This window comes from Gossypium hirsutum, chromosome D12 (assembly GCF_007990345.1).
Source record: "Gossypium hirsutum isolate 1008001.06 chromosome D12, Gossypium_hirsutum_v2.1, whole genome shotgun sequence".
NCBI classification, from domain to species: domain Eukaryota; kingdom Viridiplantae; phylum Streptophyta; class Magnoliopsida; order Malvales; family Malvaceae; genus Gossypium; species Gossypium hirsutum.
In genome coordinates, this window is record NC_053448.1 from 41,931,403 (window position 1) to 41,939,632 (window position 8,230).

At 30.5% G+C, this 8,230-nt stretch overlaps 1 pseudogene; it reads right to left on the minus strand.

Annotated features, from left to right (window-relative positions):
- Positions 1–228: 228 nt before the first annotated feature.
- LOC107945885 (probable L-gulonolactone oxidase 6) lies at positions 229–6,095 on the minus strand (annotated as a pseudogene).
- Between the last annotated feature and the right edge of the window lie 2,135 nt (positions 6,096–8,230).

Consider the following 8,230-nt stretch of genomic DNA (forward strand, 5'->3'; position numbering starts at 1 on the left):
AAAGCAGCCCTAATATCCTAGCATACTAGAAAAGTTTTATTTAAGCTAGCAAAGAAAAAAGTTTTATTTAAGCTAATAGTGAATAAAATAAAAATCAGAATCTCTATAATCCTTCCTAATTGCATCCTTGATTCTAATTATTCTTTCAATTTGTAACACTATTTTATGTTTTACATTTTAAAATTTTTTATTTCAAAAAAAAAATTATACTCACTGACTTATAAAATACGAATCAAATATCCATAAATATCTAAATATCTAAACTTACACTATCCACCGCCACCCTACAAATAATCAAACATTCTTTTTATGTTGATAGCTATTACATATCTTTTCAACCATGTGGTTCAAAAGAGCTGTGTATATATATTTTTCATATTCTTCTATAAATGAATAAAAATAATTAATCAAAAGCCTTAAGTCTTAGTATTTACACGAGCACACACTCTTGCATCTGGAAAAGTTTTCCCAGGCTTACACAAATAGCCTTTGCTTGGAGCACAATGAACATCTTGGGAACAAATACACAATCCTTCCAAAGCGCACCCTTCTTTCAATACGATGACCCCATTTCTCAGCCCAAGAACCTGGTCAGTCCAGTCACTCGAAAACAATCCCCATGGATCATACTTATTTTTAACCTTCAAGAACTCTCCACCATTCTTGTATCTCTTCATCACCCCATCGAACACTAGGTTCCGGTTCTTCCCCCAATGCGGCAAAGCATTGTATTTCAACAACGCCATTTGCTCGATCTCTTCCAACACGTCTTGGTAAAGCCTAGGAGCCATGGGGTCTTTGCTCCTGTAATAGGTGATGTCGAAATCTACGGCGTCTTCTTGCTTGCCCAAGTAAGCGGTGGAAGCTTTAACGTAGCGCATGAGGATCCCATTGTAAAGTTCTAGCCCACATAGTGATTTTGGGGTCCATTGATACTAGCTTCTGCACGTCTTGGATGAAGCTTTTCACAACCGATAAACTGATGGAAAATGTAGTTTGGTGAAAGAACTCGCCTTTAATTCTGGGGTCCCAAGGGCATGCGGTGATCAATGAGTCTTCGAGGCTGTCTAGACAAGTTCCCGATGATTGGAGACGGTTGTGGAATCCTATCACTGGATAGCCCGTAAAAATTGCACCTATATCACCAATGAAAGAAACAAAAATCATATACTTAGCTATAGATCCAACAACCAAAAGGAGCTAGTTAAGTGCTCTGTGTTTGCATTTGAAATCTGAGGTTGAAGTCACAATCACATCCCCTCTTTCAATTTGTAATGTACCAAACTAAAAGAACTACATATTATTTCAGTTAAATCTTAGTTTTTATCTCTTTATTATGATTTACTTCTTATACAATTGTATTTCAATTTAACATATTTTGGTAATATTTTTTTTTTATAAACGCATTAGGTAGTCAAAATAATTTACACTATTGACTAGAGGCAGAAGAAGACAAGGTCATTGCCCTCTTGATTAGAAGGGAAAAAATTGCATGTTGGTCCTGTTCAAAAATAAATAATTCGATTTAGGTTTATCTTTTTTTTTTTTTGGCTTACTGGTAAAATAAGTCTTCGAATTTTTCAAAAAAAAATCAATTAAGTCCCTTTGAACTTTTTTGTATCCAATTAAGCCTCTAAACTAACAAAACTAACCAAATAGATTATTTGACTTATGTTGACGGTTAATATTTAACGACAACGCTGATGTGGCCGCTAATAAATGTCACATCATCATCAATTGCTAATGTGGAAATGTCATGTCATCATCAATTGCTAATGTGGCATTGCCACATCATCGCCTATTGTCGACATGGCAGTGCCACTTTAGCAAAAAAATAAAAATATTTTAAATATATATTTAAAATAAGTACACAATCAATCTAGAGAAATGGTTGTTATAACCATTTGTCTAAATTCATTCTAGAATTATAAAAAAATTAAAATGATAAAAACAACATTAAAATTTATAATATTATTAAAAATTAATTAAAAACCATAATTTTTTATAAAATTTATAAAAACATTTATTAAAAACAATAAAAAGTTAAAAAATAATTTATAAAATTGTTAGAAATTAATTAAAAACATAAAATTGTATAAGAAAATAAATTATTTTTAATAAAATTTATTTTTCTTGTTTTTATTAAATTATTTTACTAATATAACTTGTACAAATTGAAAAATAGATACCAAAATATAACAATTGTTAATATTGATTGTATAATATGAGTTGTTGATGTTCTTTTTCTTATTTAAGATGTAAAAATAATAAATTATTTTTTATAAATATTGAAAAAATTTTATGATTTTTAATTAATTTCTAATAATTTTTTATAAATTTTATAAATCTTTTTATGTTTTTTTTATAATTCTAGAATGTATTTAGACAAATAGGTATCCAAAGTCAAATATACGTACTGTTGGTCTAGATCCATTGCGTATTTATTTTAAAAAATAAATTTAAAATATTTTTATTTTTTGCTGATGTGGCACTACCATGTCAGCAATAGACGATTACGTGGCATTGTCACGTCAGTCAGCAATGTTGATTTGGAATTTGTTAATAGTCAAGTTTGCATTGCCATTAAATACTAACAATCAATGTCAGTCAAAGGGCCTATTTAGCCAATTTTATTTGTTCAATGACTTAATCGAGTGTGAAAAATTAAGAGGAATTTAATTAATTTTTTTAAAGTTGGACATTATAATACCATTAAGCTAATTTGTTTTATTTTACTTCAAATTTTTACAATTTTATCTTTTTAACACAAAATTTTGGCTTCATTCCTACCATTAATCCTTTCGATCAATGTAATGGGGTTGGAAGTGATACTTTTAAAGAAAAATTCATCTCATAATTATTTTGATTATAGTGATACTTTTAAGAAAAATACATTTCATAACTATTTTGATTAGGTAATAAAATTATAAAAATAAAGAGATTAAATTATGTAAAAATAAAATTAAAGTATAAGGATTAAATTCTAAATTATAAGAGAGGTAAAATCATAATTTAATCGATTATTTCACGTAAGTATTAATAAAAAGAAAGAGACTAGAGGGATATACCGTTGTTTGTTAAGCCATAAGCAGACGACTGAAGTGTAGACGTCACTAGCTTTGCATTGAGGCACTTCCCTTCAGCATCTCCTGAGGATTCTTGAGTTTCCTCTAATTCATTAATCAAATTCATATTAGTAAATAAACAAATAGCTAAGCTAGAATGTTATTTCGATGTTCATGCGACGTTTAGTTCATCTCCTCTAATAAATTTGCAATGAAAATAAAAATAATAGTAACAGTAGATACTAACCTGAAGATCGAACAAGAGCCAAAACAAGCGAAAGAGTGGAGCGAAATGGAGTGAAATTATAAACACCATTCCCGGATACATTAATGGGGACCCGATCATCGATTCTATAGATCGCCTTTCGTTGACTGGGGTACCAAAATATGTCTGCAAATTCATGGAGTTTGCCGAAAGTCACAGCTTCGTCTCCCAAATCTGTATCATCCTTCCTTACATAAGTAATGGATCTTTTGAAAAGAGGTTGAAGTTTGAATGTCACCTATAAAGCAATCAAATAAGTACACATAAATATACATATATCATTGATAGTCCTGTGATAATTGGTGTTCATGATAACACTCACAAAAATGACTTAAGCCATAGCTTTTATTGATCTATTTATTGTGTTAGAAACTTAAGCCACATAAATATTAAAAAAATTTGTTATATAATTATAAATAAAATGACTCAACCCGAAATTCGATCTGAGGTTCGACCGTTGTTATATAATAAGATTTTACAGACATCGAAAGAAATGGGGGATCTACTCTACTTTCTGGATGAGGACACTATTCTCTTCTTGATACGGTTTATCAACAAATTTCTATTTAAAATTTGACTTTACTTAAATAATATGTAATGGTTAAAAAATAAAAATGTAAAATATTTTTATAATTTAAAATTCATATTTAGCAAATAATTTAATTCTATTATGTAAATAATATATCAAATAAATTTTATAACTTAATTTTGAGTTTACCAGATAATATTTAAGTATCATAATTTTAAAATAATTTTTACATTTTTCTTATATTAGATCAGATATAATTATAAATAAATCACATTATAAATATTTTATCTTAAAAAACCATTCATGTCATAATTTTTATTTTTTTTAAAATATGAATTGTTAAATATTGTACGGATACACAACTTTTGTCGTTTTTCCTTTTCTTTTTGACATTTGTTCCCAACGTCTTTTTATGCTAGTAGGGTTTTTTTATTATTAACATATTTATTTCAGTTCATTAATATTTCCATAAAAAAACTTGATTTTATTTTTTTAATAGCTTATTTGTTAAGAAAAATAAAAGGGAAAAAAGAAGAAGAAAGAAATGAACCAATAAATTTGAAAAAGAAAAGTTAGGAGAGTATCATTGAATGAATAAATAAATAAAATCTAATATATGTAGGTAATCATTCAATGATTTGGGACCCAAATTGTACTTATTAAAATTATTTTATATTATTGTTAGGGATCAATTTTTTTGCGAGAAATCTTTAAAAACATTGACCCTGTCTCTTAACAATGAAAGATATTATCTCTTGAGGAGGGTTTGGCCTCTTTTCTCACCCTCTACCTGCAAAGAGCCGTGATTGGGATAGGGGATCGAATCCCACCAAAGACGAGATGCTCACGTCGCCTCTTTGTGGGTGACCGTACGTCCACTTCCGTGAACCGTACACAGTTCTCCATGGAAGGAGGCACGACGTCCTCAAAGATGATATTTGAAAACTTCTCTCAAAAAAATCGATCCCCTTTTACAATCATTTAAGTTCTTATATTTTTATTCAAAAAAACAGTTGTTATTATTTTTTAAATAATTATTTTATTTAATATTTATTAATTATATACTTTAAGAATAAATGTAAAGTAAGAATATAATGTAATCTACTCATAAGATAATAGTAAAAAAATTCCTTTTAGAAAACTAAGGGGGACCGTCTAGCCCGCCAACCCACCCTCATAGATTTGCCCACTACCATTTTGGCCCAGAACTACAAGTGACAGCTATGGTGGATGGTTTCTTGGATCCTGAATTTCCAGCTCTCATCGATAGAATATAGTTTAATCATATGATCAAACTATCAATTCATATCATCCAAAGGAGAATAATGGCCATTAACACTTAAGGATCCATAAAAAATTGGAGAAAGAGGAGCTGAAAGACAGTGAGAGTTACCTGTGAGATTACCCCAAGAACTCCAAGCGAAACCTTAGCTGCATCGAGATCTTTGTCTCTCTCATTCAACTCCCACACCTTAGCATATCCATCTTCAGCTTTTGCAGGGCTTACAATTCTCATCTCCACAACGTAATCATGAACTGAACTCCCCTTCCCCCACAAGGAGCTCCCATGAGCGCCTGTACCTAAAAGGCCACCAATGGTCAGTCCCCACCAATACGGTGCGTAAGGCAATGCTAAACCAGCCTTAGCTGCTTCATTAATCAGTTGCCTCAACGTCACACCGCTCTCCACAGTCATCGTCATTGCATCCGTGTCGGTTTTCAATACACGGTTAAGGTTCTTGGTGCTAACAAGCAACCCATCTTGGCCGTCGGGACAGACCAACTTGGGAATGCTGTGAGAGAAATGTGTGACCACTTTCATTTTCCTTTTGGATTTAGTTGCCGCCGATACGATCGAAACCAGCTCTTGTTCTGACGTCGGGTAAGCCACGTTCCCCGCTCGGCAAATGGCTCGGTCGGGGAACATGCCGTAAGAGTTTGTGACGGTGCAGTTGGAATCTTTGGTGGAACATTTGACGGGCTCCCCTGGGGGATTGCAACCCACTAAAACAACTAATAGACAGAGGCATTTCCATAGGAGAAGCACATTGAACTTGTTTGAAAACAACATTGGTATAGCTGGCATGGTTATGATGGAAACTAATAGACAGAGGCTTTATAATCGATTGATTTTTCCACTCTAAAATATTTCGTATTTACCTGCGAATTCACACTTTGTTTAGCGTAGAAGGGGCTTCTCGCAATAAACTCAAGTATGTTTCCAAAAATGCTTCCAAGTTAAGGACTATTGAAAAGGTTACTTAATTGCCTTTTCTTAATGGCATTTAATGGAGTAACTGTTCTTATTTGAAAATATAACAAATTAATATTTATTTTATTATTTCTTTATATTTTTTAAAGTTAATGATAAGGTGTGTGTTTCAATGGAATTTGCAGTCCCTGTAATTTGTTGCGTTTCATTTTCTACTTTGCCCTCTTTTGTGTCAAGTTACGCACAAGTGAAATTATTTAGATTGTAAAACAAATCCATTGGCTGCACATGCTCCAACCTCATAGTTGGGGATGAAACTAAAAGTAGAAAGTAGGACGGTTATTATTATTTTGGAGTCAAAAATCAATTAACATAAATCACATTAACACGATATCTCATTGTCTCATCTATCATCGTGCTGTCTTCACTTGTTCCCATGCGTCACAAAACAGAGAAACAACTGTCCTTTCCTCTCTTTCTATGATCATCATATAGATTTTTTAAGGTTAATTTCACCCAACATCTCAAACACTAAAATATTCTAATTCAGTCACTCAAGTCTATAGAAGTGTATTGAAAATACCCCGTCAAGTTTTAAACACGTGTGACACTAACAGAGGTGAATACCCAAAAAATAATGTGGAAAATACCCTTTTTAGTACTTTGACCCAAAAAAATATATATTTCAAAATTTTTATAATTCATTTATGCCGCTTTAAAACATTTCTAGATTTAATAACTATTTTAACTCGCCATATTTAAATTATGTATATAATAAATATACACAAATTTAAAATTCTAGTCACGTATTTCATACCTAAGCCGACAATTAACTTTTAAATTAACAATGAGATGCCACATGCAATTGACCTTAAAATTTTAATATATTGGTGGATCATATTGTTTTTCAATGTAGACATGCCCTCTTTTGCAGCCTTTTTGTGGAAGCATGTAATGAAGAGTTGATAAAATGGTGGAGCAATTTCAAGAAGCTAATGGAACTGTGGTGACGTTTTAAGATTTATTTACATTTGATCATATGGCCAATATATCCAAATGCCGATGAGTGCGGTACCATGTGGTCGACGCTGTGGCCTACATGGTTTCATGCTTCGGCAACTGTAATTTACAACAGCCACATCAAAAGAATTTCAAGTGCGGTGATTATGGGGTTGTTGTACCAAAATTGTTTAATACAAAATCCTTGATTGTGCTCTTTCGTGGAGCATTAATTCTTCTTCAATATTTTAGTTTCCAGGTTTTTTTCTTTATTTTTTTACATAAGGATTTATTTGGTGTTTCAACCTTATAAAAAATTTTATTTAATTTTTTGTCTCTTTTAACCTTTGAACTTACATTGTTTGTGAAATCACCCCAAAATGTATGAAAATATTAACTTTATTGACATGGCATCTACATGTATATCACGTTAGCAATTAATTAATTTTTAAAAAATTTAAAAGCATAAAAAATAAATTTTTAATACTTTAAATATTCTTTTTGAATTTTTAAAATTTTAAAAAAATTAATTAATTTTCAACATGGTATCCACATTGCAATCCACGTATATGTCACGTCAACATAGTTAACAAACATTAACTTTTCTATCCATTTTAGAGTGATTTGATAAATTACGCGAATTTAAGGGCTAAAATAGGAGAAATTTTAAATGGAGGGCTAAAATGATTTTTTTTTTGTAAAGTTAGAGGATGAAATAAGTCATTATACCTTATTTTCTTTTATGATCTAAGTATTTTAATATTCCTTTTATGATTTCAAAGTTTCTTATTATCCTTCGATAAAAATACCATGCATGCTCTTATATAAAGAGTTAGATTACATTTTGTCTTTTTTATTAAAAAAAGGGGTAAATTAATCCATGTATGATAAATTAAAAAGTAAGCTGATAATTTCTGTTAAAAAATTCATCTATTTTTATTATTATATGGTAATCAAGTAAGTATTTTTTTTATTTCAAAATATTAAATCAACAAATTTAACAGTTGGATTTAAATTCTGAAATCTAAAAGATAAAAAACTAAATTCTTAAAAATAAAAATATAAAGAGATAACTTTTTAATTATAATGTGAGTAGAGTGAAAAGAATCAAAACAAAATGTGAGGTGGGATGCACCTATTTCATACACAACACCTATTTG